We start from the raw sequence: 20,892 nt of genomic DNA on the forward strand, positions 1-20,892 counted from the left end.
AGGGGAGGAGGATGCTCCTTAAGAGCTTCTGGGGGAACTTTCCTGCCCCAAGAGGTCATAGGGGTGTGTGTGTGTGTGTGTGTGTGTGTGTGTGTGTGTGTGTGTGTGTGTGCACGCTCACGTGTGTATAGGAGGTTAGCTTAATTCGATGAGGTTTTCGAAAAGACCCTTCCTGGATTTCATGACTGACTTGAGAGGAGTCAGTCTCCAGGACACACTCTTCTCTACCTCCACACACACAGTAACATTTGACCTGCCTAATTTCTCATGGGGCTCAGTTCCCTAAAAGGGGGCACTCTTGTCAGCTGCTCATGAGTATGTGGATGTCTGCCAACTGAAAACACCTTCCGGAAACTCTGAAGACCTTCTCACAGGAACATTCTAGAAAGAATCCTCAAATTTCAAAGCCTTGAACACTGGAGCTGGAAGAGCTTAAATACCATCTCATGCAGTCTCCCTCAGCTTAGTCCTGGGGGAAAGACACCTTGTGTGGACACTTACTTTCCAGGCTTTTGGGGACCCTAGAACCTGGTGTGGGAAACAAGTCTCACCCATTACCTAGCAAACAGGGACACTCAGTAGAGTATTGTTGGGGGTTCTGCTGGGTGAATGAATACCTATAAAGAAGGCTCCCTCAAACGGGACAGCTAGACCTGTACCTTAAAATGGATAGGGTTTGTTTTTAGTTTTTCTTCAATGATTTTATGAAAAATGAAATAATACTGGATGAGAGGGTGGGGCATGTTGGTCTGCTACAGGGGAGCAAAGCCACAGAGGCCTGGATTAATCTGAGCTTTGGGGGACAAAGGTTTGATTATAGAGGGCGGGTGGGGACCTCTGCTGGCAGAGTGAGAGAGAAGGGCAGAGAGGTGTGGCTGCATTAGGAGGTATTATGAGGCTGGAGGCCAGCTTGGGCTCATAGTGGGGACACTGAGGATTGAGGCTAGAAAAGCAAATGAGAGCAGCCAAGGAGACAGTGTGAGAAGAGAAGAGAGGTAAAGGGGCGGTTGTGAACGTACCAAAGAAGCACTTAATAGGACATCAGGAATAGACCCAAAAGAGGGGGTCATTAAGGTGGGGGGAGGACACAAAAGGGGTGGTCACAAGCTTGAACTCAAGAGTTTGGTGTAGGAGGTGGGGGTGAGGAAGGAAGGTCATTAGATTCTGTGATTAAGAAGTCAGAATGGTGAGGATTAAAGAATGAGTTGGAGAAGAGATTGGAGCAGCAGTATAGACAACTATAGGTTATTTGGGAATACATGGAGGGCTGGACACAGGCCCATATTTTGAAAAGCTTCAGCAAAGCTTTGTTAGCCAGAGGTAGAGAAATTTGTGGACAGAGGAGAGAGGAGAAGGAGCCATTAGAGGGGAAGAGATTGATGTCACCAGAAGGACTAGACACTGGGAAGAAACAAGTTCTAGAAGAGAAAAGGAAGAACAATGGAAACAGCCTAGAAAATGTCAGAGTCTCAGATGGGGGAGAAAAGGGTGAAGTGAGAGACTCCAGTTGGACCCAGGCTTTGATCTAAAAATAGGAGTCATGACTGAGGTCAGGTTCTTCAAGTAAAGGTGGCTGGGGTGGGGCTGGTCTGTAGGAACATAGAGGAAGACCACAGTGGAATCAAAGGAACAGTTGAATGTCTGACGTGTTATCCAGTGGGGCCGGGTCTGATGCTGTGCCTCTGGGAGCAGGATGGAGCAAGCGAGCCACAGTATGACCAGGTTACAGCAGTGTCAGGAGCCTAGAGGCCAGGACATAATGAGGGCAGTGAGAGGCCTTGCTGAGGGGAAAGGCACAACTCTCAGGGTCCAACCTGTGAGGGCTTGATGGAACAGTGTGAGCAGCCATGCAGTTTTGGGGTTGAGTCTAGATTCAAATGTGAAGAACTGTTGCTACCATTTTTAGGTATCTGAGGTGGGCTCTGAGTGGAGAGAACATAAAGGGGTGCATAGAGGGAGCATTGCTTTGTGCCAGACACTGTTCTATATTAACAAATTTAATCCTCACAAGAGCCACCCCCTCCCTCCTGCCATGAATCAGGTGCTATTATTTTACTATTTCACAAATGAGGAAATTGAAGTTCAGAGAGGGAGGGTACCTTGGCCAAGGTCACATAGCAAGTTGGTGGCAGAATTTGTATTTGAAAGGTTTTTCTGACTCCAAAGTTTTTGTTTTCTGCTGTTTCTTTTTATTAGCTACTTAACACGTGGGTGACCTTGAGTGAATTACTTAATTTCCCCCTCACTTTCGTCATCTGAAAAGTGGGATAAGTTTGTGAGGTTTAAACAAATGAATATATGTAAAGGCCTTAAAACAATGTCTAGTACATAGAAAATGCTACTTAAGGGGATGTCATTAACTGTTGCCATTATTTTATTACTGTTTCTATTTCTTCTAGCCTCTTACCAGAAGCTGAGGACTTTGAGGAAAGTGGATGAAGGTCCTGGGGCATATTGGTCATTTAGAGAGGGTCAGATAGTGGGAAAGGGGAGAGAAAAGATTCCAGCCAGTGGTTCTCAGCTGGGGACATGTTTATCACCGTGGCCTGGGTTTTGGTAGTCAGGAGCCAGGAGTGTTAACAGTGGGCTGTCACAACCAGTTGAGAATGTGCAGGAGAAATAGTGGGAAGGATACTTGAAATTTAACTCCTCAGAAGAGTAGCAGTTCTGGACATTGGAGCAGCTTGAGCAAGTGCTGGGCATTTGGAATGAACTTACAGGTCTGTAGGGACCTGGGAAGAATCAGACCCAGATGGAGACAAGGCTCCTTGGAGGGAATGGTAGGGAAGGGCCACAAAGGTAGACTGAGACCAAGCCCCAGAAGGCCAGGCTGAGGGGTCTGGACACTGAACTGGAGAGCTGTGGATTCTGGATGAGGGCATGTTGTATTTAGGAAGATACTTGGGCAGTCAGAAAAGAGGTTGAGGGCACCTGGGTGGCTCAGTGGGTTAAGCCGCTGCCTTCGGCTCAGGTCATGATCTCAGGGTCCTGGGATCGAGTCCCGCATCGGGCTCTCTGCTTGGTGGAGAACCTGCTTCCTCCTCTCTCTCTCTCTGCCTGCCTCTCTGCCTACTTGTGATCTCTCTCTGTGAAATAAATAAATAAAATCTTTAAAAAAAAAAAAAAGAAAAGAGGTTGAGTGAGAGGAGGAGAATGTGGAGACTCATCAGGGATGTGGGGCCAAGCCCTGGCAGGAAAGGCACATGAGCTGGGCTGAGTTTGGAGTTGGAGTGAGCAGATAAGTGGAAACACGAAGGAAACTCCCAGTGGAAAGATGTATGAATGACAGTGAGCTGGCCTGGATCTGGCAGGCACTGACCTGGGAGGGAATTCTGGGAGAAGTGGACTGGGTTGGGACCCACATCTGGTGTTTGGGACATGGTGATCATGGTGAATTTAAGGGAATTTAATAAGGAGTCAGAAAACAGATGTCAGTGAGGAGCCAGAGATGCTAGCTGAAGTCAGAACTGAAGTACAGATTTGGGAGTAATCCACATCTGTTGAGTGCCCATACACATATGAAATAGGGCCCATTTGAGGGCTGTACCTGTGGGATTGCTGGTTGAGTTTGAAGTCCCGCTTGCAGATACATTGGTCATGAGAGAGAGTGTGGAAGGGAAGCACTGAAACCTTCAGATAGCCTGGGCCTCTGCATGTAAGGGAGAGTCAGGTCATGATACTAGGAGAAGGCCAAGAGCTTCCTAGAGGGCCTCACCAGCATCAGACACCACAGAGAAAATGCCCAGGGGCTGACTGCTTCTGCAGAAAGTAACTTCAGGACAGTGAGAGTGGAGCCACTGAAGGAAGGAGGCAGTGAGGATGGCTGGTGAGCTGGAGGTTTTGGAGTTCAAGGAGAGAGGGATAGAGCTAGGGTTCTGCAGGCAGGCTGAAGAGGGTGTACATGTGAGGAAGCAGTGAGGCTGGTGGAGGGAAGAAGCGAGAGAGGAGGTTCTCTGACCTAAGGGTTCCCAAGGAGCTGTCCTCGCCTTAGGTACAATGGATTTCTCCAGACTCAATTCTGTGGCCTTTCTCTGCACCACTTAACCCCCAGTTTAGGCTATTTCCTCTGCTCTTCCAAAAAAGAACAGATAGCCTGTGTCCTATAACTATTCTGATTTATCTGGCTTTCCTACCCTGCCCTCCAGTCTCTGATTCCTGTGCCTCATCCTTCCCTTCCCAGGATAAAATTCACTCCCGTGAGGTGATCTGACCATAGAGTTTCTTCCTGTTTGACATCCTCAGTGCACATGAACTTCTTCAGGAAGCTTGTGGACCACCCTGTACCCTTCTCTCCCTCCCTCCCCATAGTCTTCTGCTACTCCCATTCAGGCCAGACTTTCCCTGTTTTGGCCATCACTTTGATCACTATTCTTCCTGGGAAGTGATGCGCCAATCCCTTCCCCATCAGCTCCCTGATCTCTTCGAGTCTGTCACCAGAGTTAGGAATCAGCCCAAGATGTTGAAAACTCTCCTCTCCTCTAGGACTCCTCCACCAGTTGGGCTCAGTTACTTCTTACTGCTCCTTTCCTCTGTTGATTCTGCATAAGCGGGGGGGGGGGGGGGGGGGGGGGGGGAGGGGGGCGGTCCGCTTAGAGAACTTGGCAGATAAAAAGCAGTACGTGCTCTGTTATCTTACTGGTTTGGAACCATTTTCCTTCTGTTGCATTGTAATATTCTGGAAGGGAAGTAGAGATCACCTAGTCCAGAGATTTCAAGGAATATTTTAAACTTTAGAATCTTCTGTTCAATTCTGAAAACACACACACGCATGCACACACACTCACAGAGCGAGCTAAAAGTAGAAGTGGCTTTTATCAGCAAGCTTGCTTACCCTTGCTCCAGCCTTTGCCCATAGCAGCCTTGGATGCTTCTGAGGACCCTTAGAGCCCCACAGACACATTTTGAAAGTCTGATGCCTTCATTTATAGGTGAAAAAACAGATGAAGGGGCTTGCCCAAGGTCACACAGCAAAAGCAAAAACTCAGGATTTCCTAGGATCACTCCCAGTCCTAGCATTCTAGGAATTAATAACTTCTAGCTGAGCTATCCCTCTAGTGTTCTTTCATGTGCTTTGTGTTTGTCATTCATTTACTTAGTGGCTGTTACTGAGCACCTGCTATGCATTTTAGTACACAGTAGGCACCCAGCACTATTAGGTACCAATCCTGGGAGTTAGTAGAAGCAAAAGCAGCCACTTTCTGCCCTCATAGGGCTTTCAGTCTAGTGGTGGGGGCAGAAAAACTACATCTGTGGCCAGTACCATGAAGGGGAGCATGGTGTGGTAAGGACATACAAGTGGATATGAGGCCAGTTGTGCTGCTGGAACAGAAATACCATAGACTGGGTGACTTAGAAACAACAGAAATTAATTTCTCACAATTCTCACAATTCTGGAGGCTAGGAAATCTAAGATCAAGGCACTGACAAACTTAGTGTATGATGAGGACACACTTCCTGGGTTACAGAGGACCATCCTCTCAGTGTCCTCACTGGGTGGAAGGAGTGAGGAAGCTCTCTGAAGTTCCTTTTTTTTTTTTTTTTTTTTTAAAGATTTTATTTATTTGTCAGAGAGAGAGAGGGAGAGAGAGCGAGCACAGGCAGACAGAATGGCAGGCAGAGGCAGAGAGAGAAGCAGGCTCCCTGACGAGCAAGGAGCCCGATGCGGGACTCGATCCCAGGACGCTGGGATCACAACCCGAGCCGAAGGCAGCTGCTTAACCAACTGAGCCACCCAGGTGTCCCTGAAGTTCCTTTTATAAGGGTACTAATCCCATTGAGGAGGGCTCTACCCTCATGACCTAATCACTTCCCAAAGGCCCCAGCCCAAACACTACCATCACATTGGGGATTAGGTTTCTACATATAAATTTGAGGGGGACACAGACATTCAGTCTGTAGCATGAGGGATTTAACCTAGTTAGGAAGTGACCTAGAGCCCAGACCTAAAGGTCAATAGAGGAGGAGAGAGGACAGAATTGTTGCAGGTGGAAGGAGCCCCATATGCAAAGCCCTGTGGCAGGTGTGAGCAAGCAAGGTGGATGGAACATGCCAGGCTAGAGAGGCTGGAGAGCAGGAAGCTGGAGCACAGCCAGGCAGGGGCTGCGGCTGTGCACCGCACAGGGCCACACAGGCTGTTAAAGAGCGCTGGGGCTCCATCCGAGGATTAGATTTGTGTTTTGAAGAGATGTCTCCAGTTGTAGAAGGTACCTGAATGCCTGTCCCCAACCCTATCTCAGCTGAGTTCCTTTCATTTCATTTGCCGTCTCCTTTTCTGACTTCTGTCACACGCTGCTTGGGGTGCTCTCGGCAGATCTGGTTGCCACTCTTTGTGGCACATGCATTTCGGCTCTGAGATATATGTGTGTGTGTTTGGTGTGTGAGTGTGTTGCGACTGTATCATTCATTCAATAAATATGAAGTTATTAAGTGTTGCAGTGAGCGGGCTACTGTTCAGTTACCACGATGTGCAAGTCACCATTATGGTGATAGTGTGTGTGATGTTGGTGCATTGTGTCATAGGCGAGTGCTTGTGTGTAAATGTGTTAACCGTGTGCTCTGAATGGTGGCCACTGTGGGTAACTGTGTCAGGCTCCTCTAGGTGTCATCATGTATGCCTGTCATTGTGGGTGTTCTGTCTAACTTCATGTAAAAACAACAGCAGGTGTGGCTAAGGTGGGCTGAGTGTGTTGTCAAGTCATGTGAATGTAGGGCTGTGGTGTCTGTGTGTCCTGGCAGGGGCGGGAGACCTTATCTCCTGCAGTAAATCTAGCAGAGAAAGAGCTTCCTGGGACTGTTGGAGGCGCTCTCCGCAGCCCCTTGGAGGTATCAGTGCAGGGAGTGGAGCCTCCCCTTCAGGCGCTGGAAGCAAAGGGGAGGTGAGGGCCCGTGGGCAGGCCTGGCTGGCCAGACGGGGCCGGATTAATAAAGTGGGACCTGGGAGAGGGCAGGCCAGGGCAGGCGGCTTTGGCAGGAGGCGGCTGAGATGAAAGTGGCCCAACTGGCAGGCAGGCAGGTGGCCTCTCCCCTGCCCTGTCAGCACTTTTTAATGTCCCCTTGGTTAGAATGTGTGGGAGGAGTGGGGTGAGGGAAGCTGGAGCTCACCTTTCCCAGGCCCTGGAGGAGGGCCTGGGGCAACCAGGAGCCCGGGTGGGAGGAATGTGGTTCTAGGGGTAACTGAGAGCAAGAGTCCCAGCCTCCTCCGTCCTGTCTGCCGCCTTAGCTCCAGCTCTCCAGGGAGGCAGGAGGGGAAGTAACTGGAGAAACAGAAAACTGAAAGGGAGCAGAAGTGGGTGGCTGAGACTGTGCGCCCACATGCAGGTGACTGTCAGGGTGTGACTGTGAACCTGCGTCAACAGATGAGCGTGAGGCTGGAGTCATGAGAGTGTGAGCAGGACCGTGTGTGCATGCGTGTGTATGTGTGTGCTCAGCTTGCTGCATGTGGGAATTCGAATCTTAAAATAGGAGGCTTCCTTCCTGGCGTTGGCCTGTTGCCGGTGCGTGGCTCCGGGCAGCTCATTCACCCTCCCTGAGCTTGGCTGCTTCAGCTCCGAAGTGAGGATGAGGGGACCTGTTCCACAGGATGATTGTGGGGGCTTAAATAGACTGAAATAAATGGTCAACTGTAAATCTCTTTATAAACATGCAGTATCATTGTTAATAACTGCATGTGGGGCGTGTTGGGCGACTGTGTGTGATGGTGTGGGTGTGTCTGGGGCCCTGGATGTCTGTGCCTATCAGTCACAGTGGGTGTCTGGGTGAGAGAACAGAATGTTAGTGAGCATGAACTCTGTTTGTGATGAGTTTGTTGCAGGAGTGAGCGACTATACAGGTGTTATGTGTACATGGTCATTGTAGTGAAATGTATGAAAACATCTGTATGATCCAAGAGCAGCGAGGGTGGGTGTCTTTGTGTGACTCTGAGTGTGTGTGTGTGTCTGTGTCATTGTGTGGGTCTGTTTGCCACAGCTGATTTTGTGTCTTGGGTACATCTGAGTTGCCCTGGCCCCTGAGATAGACATGGAGAGCATGCTGGCTGGGGGGGGGGGGGGGGGGGCGGGGATGTGTGGGGAGGCTTTAGTGTGTCCATGTGCCCTGTGTGTGTCTCTGGGTGTGTGTCCCAGTGCGAATGTGCTTGAATGTGCCTTTGTCTTGGTCGTGTGAGTGTGATGGCAGGATGTGGTGCCTTGGTGTGTGTGTGCGTGTGTATGTGTGTGTGTATCTGCGCGTGCGAGTGTGTGTTTGGTGAGCGGCTCTGCTGCCTTAAGCACCTTTCGAATACATTGGCCACAGCTCATTGAATCCTTTAACAATCTGACTCTGCTCTTCCTTCCCCGTTTTTTCTAATTCAGTTCCTCTTATTACAAAAATAAAAAATAAAGCGCTGCCCCTTTCCAGTGGCTGGCCCTGCGGAGCCCCCGCCTCGGGACCAGCCTCGTTTCACTCCATTTCGGAGAAAACGGGAAGTCGGTAATTTTAAAAAATATTTTCTACTTTATTTGGGATTTAATGTTCTTATAGAATCCTGCTGCCTCCCTCTGTCCCCCTCCTCCCCAGCCACCCCCAGCCCCACATGCAAGAGGCGTAATGGTCCGTTCAGCATATTAGGGGAGCCAAGTGCGCGCCTGTGTATGCATGTGTGTGTGTGTGTGTGTGTACACATATACACACTTTGATAAAAACACACAGAGACCCACAGCAGACACACATAGGAATACACAACAGCTCAAATGTATACTCAGACATGAACTCAAACACTGTCCTATGCAAATACCACACAAAGACAGATACCCAACCCCATTGTCACTGTCACATTCTAAAGGGAAACACAAAAGCAGGAGCATTGTCAGGAGGACCCTCTGTAGACAGGAAGCCAGACAGGCTGAGAGGGGAAGAAGGACAGAGACATGTTTCCAGTGAGAGATTGCAAGCGACTTTTCTACCACAGAGGAGCGTGAGTAGTTCAGAGAATGAGAAGGGGTGGAACATCCCTGGGCCAGACATTGCCCCTTTTGTACAAGGGGATACCATGTGGTCAAAACTGATGAGTCAAGGTCATGCAGGGAGTCCAAACTGGACATGGGATCAGAAATAAGATCCCTTTGCCACTTGCCTGTGCCCTGCTTTTGGGGTTCCAGGGTAGTAAACTCTGTAAGTATGTGGACGTGTGTGCTTTTAAAAGAAAGATAAGCTTTTGAACAGCACTAATTAAGTGCCATACATGTATTTTTTTTTAGATTTTTTTAAATTTAGTTATTTGACAGAGAGATCAGAAGTAGGCAGAGAGGCAGATAGAGAAGAGGAAGTAGGCTCCCTGCTGAGCCGAGAGCCTGATGCGGGGCTTGATCCCAGGGTCCTGGGATCATGACCTGAGCCGAAGGCAGAGTCTTAACCTACTGAGCCACCCAGGTGCCCCGAAGTGCCATACATGTATTAGGCTCAACAAATGTTTGCAGAGGCTGGCAGAGCCTGAGTGTGGCTGTGTATGTCTGTAAATATGTATTTGAGAACCGGTGTGTGCACACATGGGAGCATCTCTCATGGTGTATAAATGTGGCTGTGTGGACATGTCTATGGATATATCATAAGCCCTGCAGGGGCAGGAACCATGTATCCCCCTTGTATCCCATCACCAAAGAGAGGGCTTGGCAAATAGTAGGTACTCAGTAAATATTATTCAAGAACGATGAATGAACAAAATTGCTCTGGGAACTCAGGTAGCTCAGGGAGGGCCTGCCTACCACTGGTAGAGATCATGAACAGTCCAGCCTCTGGGCAGGACCTGGAAAGGGGAGATGGTGTACCATGGGGTGGTAGGATGAGAATTATGGTGATCTTAACCTGCTGCCATCTCTCTTGCTAGGAGATGTGGGTCCTGAGGTCTGCGCTTTGTCCAGAGTGATGAGTTTCAAGAGTTTTAGACCGTTTTGTGGTGAAAAAAGGAAACGAGCTATCCACTTGTTAAATATGAGACAGGTGAGGGATAGAAGAGCAGTAGTGGACAGAAACTCAAGATAGATGTATGGACAGAGATAGATAGATATACTGACTAAACACACAAACTGATTAATAGATTTATTTATAGACAAACCAAAAGACGAATGGAGACACAGATAAATAGATATACAGGTAGGCACACAGACTGATGTGAATAGCCAGGTGGGCCGACAGTCTCTAGGAGTGACTGACAGACCAACAGACAGGCAGGCCAATCAATAGACAGATGGATAGCTGATTGCACAGAGAAGATGGATATATAGCTCAGCATCCAGAACGGGCCTATAGCCATGCCTCATATTCCATCTTCCTTCCTTACTAATAGAACCAATGCTTTTGTTTGGTATTTAGACACCAAGTACTTTGTGGGGGAGGGGTTGAACCCCCTCCCTTATCCCAGAGGTGAATCCTAGTTGGTCCAGGAAAGTCATGGTAATTCCATCCAACTTGCTGAGGATTGATTTAGGAATGACGTGTTATAATTCTTAACACTGAAATGTGGGAAGAAGTCTGTTAAGGAGACTTTGGAGAAATTTCATCTCATACTCATAAAAGGGCCCAGGGAGGGACACCTGGGTGGCTCAGTTGGTTAAGCAGCTGCCTTCGGCTCAGGTCATGATCCCAGCGTCCTGGGATCAAGTCCCACATCGGGCTCCTTACTCGGCGGGAGCCTGCTTCTCCATCTGCCTCTGCCTGCCACTCTGTCTGCCTGTGCTCACTCTGAAAAATAAATAAAATCTTTAAAAAAAAAAAAGAAAGGGCCCAGGGAAGAGCTATGCTCCTTTTCTCTTTCTAGATTTTGGACTTCACTATATAAAAATGTAATATGCTGAGCTGTTGCAGCCTTTTATAAAACCTTGAGGTTCATCCTGAGTCAAAAGCTGACCTGAAAAGAATGGCAGAGGAGAGATGTGAAAAGAATTTGGGTGTTAAATCATGCCCCTGGGCCACATTAATCAATTTAGGAATCCCCCTTCCCCCAAACTTCTTGTTATGTGAGATAATATTTTTCTTACCATCTAAGCCACTTTTGGTAGGGCCCTCTGTTACTTGTAGCCAAATGTATCCTGATTGCTACACAAATCAACTGACAAATCAGCAGACAAATAATGGAGAACTGAAGAGATTACATGAGTGGAGAGACCAACCAATAGACAGCAAGACGCACACAGATAGATGACCAATAGATCAGCAGTCAGACAATAAACAGATTCTTTAAACTGACAAAGAAATAGGCAGATGCTTTGTTGATGAATATGAAGCAAACAGACAAATGGACAGAGGTGAATTAGACAAATGGAAGTAGGAACTGGACCATGGAGGGATAAATGGAAGGACTGGCAGATGGAGACCTATGTAGACAAACAGACTACTGACACCTTCAGAGAACCCTCTCTGACCCCAGTCTGATTTGAATTTTCCTTCTGAGTGTTCCCATGGCCACCTATATACAATACCATATCAGCCCTCACCCACTGTGTGGTGAAACTGGTTTCCTCATCACTCTCCATGGTAAGTTCCAGGTCACAAGTTCCTTACCCACCTTTAATATCCCCAGACTGGCACAGAGCTAAGCATACAGTAAGTATTCAAGAAATATTTATTTATCAAATGAATGACTGAATGAACAGCTATAGATGGGGGGGGGTGATGGATGGATCAAAGGAAGGACAGAAGAGGAGGGAGGGAGAGAAGGAGAGAGGGAGAATAAGAAGATGGACAAAAAGTTGTACAAATAGATAAATGGAAATAAATAGACAATTTGGCAAGCAGGTTGGATAGACCATCAAAGAGGCAGATAGTATGTTCATGTGAATACCAATAGACAGATGAACAGAGAAATATAATGGCCAGATAAATACACAAACAGACATGTGTGTGAGAGAGGGAAGGAAGGAGAGAGAGAGTCTGAAAATTAGAATATGGATGAATAGATCACTAATAGGCAGGCAGGTATATGATGGATGGATAGTCAGTCAGATGGTTAGATCAAAAAGTAGAAAGGGGGGCCTGGGTGGCTCAGTCATTAAGTGTCTGCCTTTAGCCCTGGTCATGATCCTAAGGTTCTAGGATTGAGCCCCAGGTAGGGATCCCTGCTCAGTGGGAGCCTGCTGCTTCCTCTCCCTCTCCCCCTGCTTGTGTTTCCTCTCTCGCTCGCTCTCAAGAAATAAATTAAAATCTTTAAAAAAAGAAACAGGTAGAAACACAAATATGCAGGTAGACAAAGACAGGTTGTCAAATGTAGGACATAGATATCTGGCTAGACAAAAAGCAAAAAGAAATGGATGCATGGATGGATGAATGGTTGGATGGATGGAGAGAGAGAGATAACCAGATAAACTGGAGAGCTGGCAGCTGGAAAGACAAACTCCCTGACCCTAATGTTTATGTTTATCACTTGTTAGATAATTATGCCTATTATGTAATTTTCTTACTTGGGAAAAATTCTCTGTCCCTGTCTCCATCCCTACCCTCCCTCCCTCCCTCTCTTCCTCTCACACTGTATCTCACCTCCTCTTTCTCTTCTTCTCTTCCTCTTCTTTTCCTTTCTTCTTCTTTTCCTTCTTCCATGTCCTCCCTCTCTGTCTTCTTCTCAACTCCTTACCTGCTTCTGTCTTTAAGAGTCCCCATACCCACAGATGACCCTCTGCCTCTCATAATAAGGCATGTATTTGTGTGACAGAGGCTGCCTCTGAGCAAGGCCTGGATTTAGGATGGTGAAGGAACATGAGAACCATGGGAGGATGGAGAACATCTCTCACCCCCATCCCCACCTTGGCAACCACAGCACAGTCTTTCCCCCAAATCCAGCAACTAAGTCTTGGCCTAGGATTCTTCCTGACCACCCCTCCCCTCACCCTCCATGCCAGAGATTCCAAGAAGCTGAGATTGGGCCTTTGAAGTTTTTTTCTGGGATCTGATCACTTTCTAGGCTTGAGGGAGGGGAGCAGGCTCAGGACTTGCTTTTTTGTTAAGGGGCATGGAAATGGTAGCAAATACAGATGGCAGCAAGGGAAGAGAGGTCCACCAAGCTCAACACAAAATCTTGGTTCTCTCCATCTTTTATGTCCATCTCAGTTATTGGTCACTTTCTGAATCTCCACTGAGTCTCTCAATTCAACAAGTGATTCCTGAGGTCCTGTGGTATACCAGGGGACAAACAGGAAGTAAGAGAAGTCCCTCTCCTGGAGGCTTCTCATTTTCTTCTTCCCGTTATGTGTATCTCTCTTTGGGTATCTCTGTCTTTCTCTTAGTCAGTGGGTCAAAAACCAGTCATAAAGTAGCCTCTATCTGCCATTCCCACCCACCCTCCGTCTCCAATTCCCACTTAGGCTGTAGCAGGTGCAGCAGGCACTTTCCAAGTACAGAAGACCCAGGAGATTGATGACTCTGTCGCTGTCCCCTCCTCCTTTCCCCAGAGGTAGCCAGCCTGTCAGGGGACCAGGGGAGTGGTAGAGGTGACTTTGCACAGATGCAGGCAGTGGGTGGCCCCTGAGGTGTTCCTGCTGGCTGTCAGTGCCCCCTTCCTCATCATTGCCCTTCATCCCTTGCTGCCTAGTTATTCTTTCTGCAGCATTACTCCGAGCAGGTGCCACTGTTGAAGATGATTCAGTGTGCCATTCAGAGCTCTCCACTACAGGCCCAGCTTACCCTTTCCAATCCACTCACCCCACAAGCTCTTAAGGACTGGTCACCTTCCTTGACAGGCCTGTGGTTGCCTTCTTCTCCACCAAGCACATTCCATATCTTTTAAAGCCACACTCTAATGTCACCTGTTCCAGGAAACCTTCCCTGATTGCCCCTACAAGAGGGTCCAATTCAGACCCACATGTACCAGATATGCCCTTATATATGTATACACTGACCTCCAACTACAAATGTTGACACCAACACCAAGAAGGTCCACTGCCATGTCTTGTATGTACTTCCTGCCTGGCTTTGGTCAGAGTCCAGGTTTTTCCAGGCCTATGGACAGCTCATCCCCAAGACCTTTCATATTCTTGGTTCCACTCTAACCTGGCAGGCCGTTGTATTTTCTTTGGGTTACCTGTTCCCCCACCCTTCCTCATTACTTGCCCAGACGGTGATTCTTTCTTCCTCCTCTCACTGTCCTCCCCCTCCCACTTCCTCCTTAACATCAATAAGCTTCCTTGAGAGCCTGCTGTGTGCTGAGTATTCTCTTCCCACCCCGGTCCCCGGGGCACAGATCTGTAGCCAGACTACCTGGGTTCTAATTCTACCTCCACCTCTTCCTAGCTGTGTGATCTTGGGCAAATTACTTAACTTCTCTGTGTCCCATTTCCTTATGTGCAAAATGAGGTTAATAATGATACCTACCTCACAGAATTGTTGAAAGAATTGAATTGGTAGAAGTAGTGTGCTTAGAACAGACCCTGGCACATAGTCAATACTATAGACGTGAGACTTACTCTATTATATTTTGGCTCTGAGGATACAGATTTTCAAGTTTAGAGGAAGAGAACTGTCAGGTACCAAGTGGCCCCTGTGTGTGAAGGGTCTTACATGTGGTGTCTTATTTATTTATTTATTTATTTATTTATTTATTTATTTATTTGAGAGAGAGTGAGCAAGCACAAGCAGGGGGAGCAGCAGGCAGAGAGAGAAGGAAAAGCAGGCTCCCACTGAGCAGGGAGCCAGATGTGGGGCTCAATCCCAGGACCCTGAGATCATGACTCAAGCCGAAGGCAGATGCTTAACCGACTGAGCCACCCAAGCGCTCCGTGGTGTCTCAATTAAAAAAATAAAAAAGCAAAATACTTGTTAGAAAGGATTATCACCACATCTGTTCCATGGACAGGGAAATGAAGCTTTAGGTAGCTGAAGTGACTCGCCCGAGGTCTCACAGCCAACACAGAGAAGATTTAGGAGTTGAATTCAGATTTACTTGACTCCAAAGCTGTGCATTTTCCAAAACACCATGCTGTTTGTTTGCTTGGAGCATCAGCAAGTTAGGAATTGGAGTTTGTAATCAGGGATGTGAGATCTGAGAGTGCTGGTGCTTTGGAGGTCCATATTATCTTGGCCAGGAGCAGTTTAAGTACAAGTAACCCATTTTCAGAGTGGTCACAGTATCTGATGGAGGACTGCAACCTCCTCGCATACACCCCCGCTTTCTCCCTTCTGAAATCAATGCTCTGCCTTCAGATTATAGCTTGGGGGATTTCAGGGGGTGGTGCTGGAGGACAGTAAGAGTCACCAAATTAATGACCCACCTGGGGTCAGGAAGTCTAGGGCTACCTGGAAATAAATTATCTGGTTAAGAAGCCATGACCAGGTAGATCAATGGAGACAGAGGGTTTGTCACTTATTGTCCCCACATTTAAAGAGCTGCGCCACTGGGGCTGAGGTTTGTGGGGACTGTGGTCTTTCTCCTATAGTGCCCCAGCCCTGGATCACTGAATCCTTAGGGAGCTCAGAGCCTAGTTGAAGAGTCAGAAGCACTGAGGGCTTCCCCAGGAAGCAGATTCTGAAATGGAGGTTAATGTGCAAGGTACTGTCAGGAAGCTGTTGAGATCAAAATCTGTGGGAGGAGAGAAAGGAACCAGGATTGGGCAGGGCCAACCTTTTGGGGCATTCTGGAGCTAGAATGGCCCTTCAACTTTTTCCCAAGTTGGGACCAGAAGGCTCACCTCTTATGCACCCCACTCCCACACTGATGAGTCATAGGGTGGGTAACCCCAGAAAGCAGGCGTGACCTTGGGCTAGGTAGCTGTCTTTAGCTGAAGCCATTCTCCAGCAGGAACTGACAGGACTGTCTGGTAGCACTCCCAGCCACTGGGCTAAGGCCCTCATCAAAAGGGGTCTGGGTGGGGGCACCTGGGTGACTCAGTCCTTAAGCATCTGCCTTCGGCTTGGATCATGATCCAGGGGTCCTGGGATCGAGCCCCACGTCAAGCCCCATGTTGGGCTCCCTGCTCGGCGGGAGGCCTGCTTCTCCCTCTCCCACTCCTCCTGCTTGTGTTCTCTCTCTCACTGTGTGTCTCTCTGTCAAATAAATAAATAAATTCTTTAAAAAAAGGGGGGGTCTGGGTGGTACATGACAGTGTCCACCATGGGTGCCTACCCAACTGGGGAGGGCGGGGCATTCAGGAAGCCTTCCTGTATGGGGCAATGCATGAGCTTTTTAGAAGAATAAGAAGAAAAAAAAATGCCAAGAGGGGGGTGTGTAGGGAAAAGAGGAGTTTCTGGTAGCAAGAAGAGCATTACTAAACCCCAGAAGCAAAGCGGATGCAGAGGTAGGCAGAGCTCAGACCTGAAGGTCTGCACTGCTATAATAAAGAATTTGAGGTTTTGTATTAAGGGGCTGGGGGGTCCTTAAGGATTTTAGGGCAATGTATAATATAATTAAGATTTATTTGCATTTTATAATAATCTTAGCACTGCCACCTACTAGCTGTGTTACTAACAAGTGATTTAATGTCTCTGTGCCTCAATTCCCTTGTCTATAAGATGATGATAAGGATAGTCCCTGCCTGTTAGGGTGGTTATTAAGAATGAATGAGATGGGTAAAGCTGGCATGTGGCAAGCCTCAGTGAAGGCAGGCTATTGTTATTAGCTATTACAGGCTGGCCTGGACTGGGAGGAGAGCAGTGGAAGGTGTTGCATGACAGTGTCTGCAGGTGGTCAAGAAACCTATGGTAAGGGCATAACTAAGACAGAGGCAGCAGAGGTGGGAAGGAAGAGTCCAGTTTAAAGGCTTTTAAGAGGTCAAATTCACAGGGCTTAGTGATAGCTTGGATGAAAGACGTGATGAAAAAGATGGCATTCACAACGACTCCCAGGTTTCTGGTTTGAGTGACTACTGGGAACACACACATGGATTCGGGGCACAGGAGGGGACAAGTTCATTGTGGATGCATCGAAACAGAGATTCTTGAGGAATCCAGGTGGAGGCTCTAGTCAGTTGTTCAGAGCTGAGCTCTGAGAAAGGCTGGATGGGAAGCAAATGTGTGGGGATCGTCTGTGTAAAGGTCAGTGGACCTTTACATGGTCATGGACCTGGGTGAGGCCACCGAGTGAGCGCATAAAGGGAAGAGCTGTGGGCCACAGATGGAACTGTGGTGAACACCACCCACAGAGGGAGTATAAAAGGAAGACAAAAGAGATCCCCAGAGAAATGGGGTTGGGTGGGGGGGAACAAGGAGATGCTGCTGTTGCAAAAGCCAGGGAGGAAGGAGACCCAAAAGGGCCCCAGCCAAGACAGCTCAGTGTCAGAGAGACAGCAGCATCTGCTGAAAAGGGCAAGGGGTTCCTGGTGGTTGACCTTGAGGAGAGCATTTCCTCAAAGTGGTGGGTGGGAGGCAGGTTGTAATGGCTTGAAGAATAAAGATAAAGCTGAGGGTTATACATCTCTGCATGGACAAACATGCAGATGGAGAGATTGCTGGGGTCAGTGCTGGGCCAGTCCAAATGCCATCTCTCCAGACCTTTATTTGTGCCCCTTCTCCCACGTTTCCCATCATACACTGTATGAATCGTAGTTATCTCCATCCGTGCCTACCTCCCCTACCAGACCATGAGCTCCTTCATAGTGGGATCTTCATCCATGTTTGCGTCCTTCCTGGAACCAGAAATGGTGCCATTGGACCTGCAAGTGATGAGCAGCTGCTTATGAAGTGAATAAATGATCTGAGATGGGACCGTGAAGCAAGTTTCCTGGTTTGCTGACTACTCAGTCAGCAAGGAAGTAGTGAAACTATGTTCTGGAAGAAGATGTGTAATGGGAAAAAGGATGACTGAGGATTATGGGATGTGAATCAAGGCACTGGAGAAAAATTAATACAACTGATTATTTTTTTAATTTAAGTAAATCCTGCCCCCAACGTGGGGCTGGAACTCACAACCCCAAGATCAAGAGTCACGTGCTCTACTGACTGAGCCAGCCAGGTCCTCCTAAATACAACTGACCTTTGAGGGGAAGTTCTTAACCATTTTCAATTCTGGATCCCATGGAGAAATGCCACTGTAAATAATGAATACTTGCTCCAGGAAAAAAACATCTCACACACTCATGTCCAGTCTGCATATGACTTCAGCAGTTTCACAGACTCCTGAGGCCCATCGATGGACCTGCTTAGTGGTCCATGGATTCCAAGTCAAGAATGCACTTCCAGAATGAAGTATTTACCAGTCCTGTGACCTGTGGTACATCATGTGCCCGCCCTGGTCCTCAGTTTCTTTATAAGTAAAGAAAATATAAAATATGTAAGATGAGGAATCTTGAGAAATCATGAGAATGAGAAATGAGGAATCATGAGACGAAGGTGGAACGTGTAAGAAACACAACTTTATGAGTCATCTGGCACAGGTGTTTTACATACCACCAGTCTTCTACCTTCTTAGTGGGTAGAATGATCCCCATTTGGAAAACAGGAAAACAAGAAATTTAACCAGACATACACACAAGTAGGTGAAGGAGCTAGATTCCACCTAGGTCTGCCCAGGTCCAAATCCTGGGCTCTCCTATAGATGGTGCCACCGACCAGGCATAATGTGACCAATATCTGCTTGGCCACCCCTGGAATGGTAAATGCACCAGCATGCATGAAAAAGATTTGAAAACTGGACAGCATCTATGCAAATACTACGTTGGTATCAGCATTGTTGATCACCTCATATCTTAAAATCTCTTTCTTTGGCATCTGTCCTTCCTTCCCTGGACCTCAGACCCCTTCTTCCTTGCTTCTGTCAACTGCTCCTCTTCTTCTTTGTCTCCTGAGGGTGGGTTTTCTCTAGTCCCACCTCTTGCTTTCTGTTCTTTCCTCTCTAAATCCCCTCATGCTATAACCTCAGCTATGACCTCCAAGCAGATGACTCTCAAATCTGTACTCCAGTCTAGAGCTTTATTTCAACCATCTGCTGGAAGTTTGTCACCTAAATCAGTGGTCTCGGACTTTATTGTGCATCAGAATCACCTGGAGTGTTTGTTTGGTAATGGGGTCCTGGGCCCCATTCCTATAGTTTCAGATTCAGTAGGCCTGGAGTGGAGCCAAATAATATTTTTTTACAGCATTATACAAGGCATAATTGACATATAATAAACTGCACATATTTAAAGTGAATAATTTGGTAAGTTTTGACATGAATACACTCATGAAAGCAGCACCACAATCAAGATAATGAACATCCTAATCCCCCAAAGTCTCCTTGTTTCTTTTATAATCGTTCTTCCCCTCCCCTCAATGCCTTTCTCATCCCCAGATAAACTTTAACTTGTTTGTGTCACTATAGATTAGTTTGCATTTCCTGGAATTTTATGTAAATGGAATCAAGAAAAGCTACTTTTTATTATTTCTAATTTGTTTCACTTACATAATTATTCTGAGATTCATCCATGTTGTTGCTGTATCAATAGTTCATTCCTTTGTATTACCAAGTAGTAGTCCATCGTATGAAGATACAGTAGTTTGTTTCTCCATTCACTAGTTGAGTGACATTTGGGTTTCCAGTTTGGGGCTATTATGAATAAAGGTACTGAGAACATTTGTGTAAAATTCTTTGTGCTCTTATTTCTCTTGGAAGTAGGATGGATAGGTCGTATAGTAAATGTGTGTTTAACTTTTTAAGGAACTGCCAGATTGTTTTTCAGATTGGTTGTGCTATTTTACACAGCTACCAGCAGTGTCTGAGAATTCCAACTGCTCCACATCATTTCCAGTATCTGGTATGATCAGTCTTTTTGATCTTAGCCATTCCATTGGGTATGCGGGGGGTATGTAATGTTGTAGTGGTGGTATGTAGTGCTTTTAATTTGTATTTCCTTAGTAATGATGACGTTGAGCAGCTTTTCAGGTGTTTATTTGCTATCCATATATCTTCTTTGGGTTTAGTGTCTATTTAAATCTTTTGCTTATTTTAAAAATTGTATTGTCTTTTTACTATTGCACTGTATTTTTTAATGTACTCTAGGACAGATTTGCTTTGCAAATAATTTCTCCTAGTATATTGCCTACTTTTTAAACAATATCTTTTGTTTTTTTGTTTTTTTTTTTTTTTTTAAGATTTTATTTATTTATTTGACAGAGAGAGACCACAAGCAGACAAGAGGCAGGCAGAGAGAGAGAGAGAGAGAGGGAAGCAGGCTCCCCGCCGAGCAGAGAGCCCGACGCGGGACTCGATCCCAGGACCCTGAGATCATGACCTGAGCCGAAGGCAGCGGCCCAACCCACTGAGCCACCCAGGCGCCCCTTAAACAATATCTTTTGAAGAGCAAACATTTTAACATGATCAAGTCAAATTTATTGATTATTTATTTGTTTCTTTCTTTATTTAAAGTAATCTCTATACCCAATGTGGGGCTTGAACTCATAACCCCAAGATCAAGAGTTACATGCTCTTCCAACTTAGCCAGCTAGGCGCCCCTTGATTTTTTTTTTAATAGTTTGCATTTTGGGGGTCATATTTAAGAAAAATTTTTAAAGATTTTATTAATTTATTTGACAGAGAGAGATACAGTGAGAGAGGGAACACAGTCAGGGGGAGTGGGAGAGGGAGAAGCAGGCTCCCTGCTTGGCAAGGAGCCTGATGTGGGGCTTAATCCCAGGACCCTGGGATCATGACCTGAACTGAAGGCAGATGCTTAATGACTGAGGCACCCAGGCACCCCATATTTAAGAAATCTTTACCAAACTCAAGGTCACTAAGATTTTCTCCTATGTTTTCTTGTAGAAGTTTTGTGGTTTTGGTCTCATGTTAGGTCTATGGTCCTTTTCAAGTTAATTTTTTGTATATGGTGTGAGGTAGGGATTAAGTTCCTTTTTTTCTGCATATGACTATTCAGTTATTACAGCATCATTTGTTGAAAAGATTTTCCTTTCCCCATTGAATTGCTGTGGTGCTTTCATCAAAAACCAATTGATCATTTATGCATGGGTTTA

The 20,892-nt window shown here is 46.8% G+C and overlaps 1 long non-coding RNA gene across 1 annotated transcript; it reads left to right on the forward strand.

Annotated features, from left to right (window-relative positions):
- The first annotated feature begins 4,576 nt into the window (after positions 1–4,576).
- LOC125085176 (uncharacterized) lies at positions 4,577–6,431 on the forward strand. The gene is made up of 2 exons (XR_007122795.1): positions 4,577–5,520; positions 5,748–6,431. It is a non-coding gene; the product is annotated as an uncharacterized LOC125085176 (long non-coding RNA).
- Positions 6,432–20,892: the final 14,461 nt, after the last annotated feature.

This window comes from Lutra lutra, chromosome 14 (genome assembly GCF_902655055.1).
Source record: "Lutra lutra chromosome 14, mLutLut1.2, whole genome shotgun sequence".
NCBI classification, from domain to species: domain Eukaryota; kingdom Metazoa; phylum Chordata; class Mammalia; order Carnivora; family Mustelidae; genus Lutra; species Lutra lutra.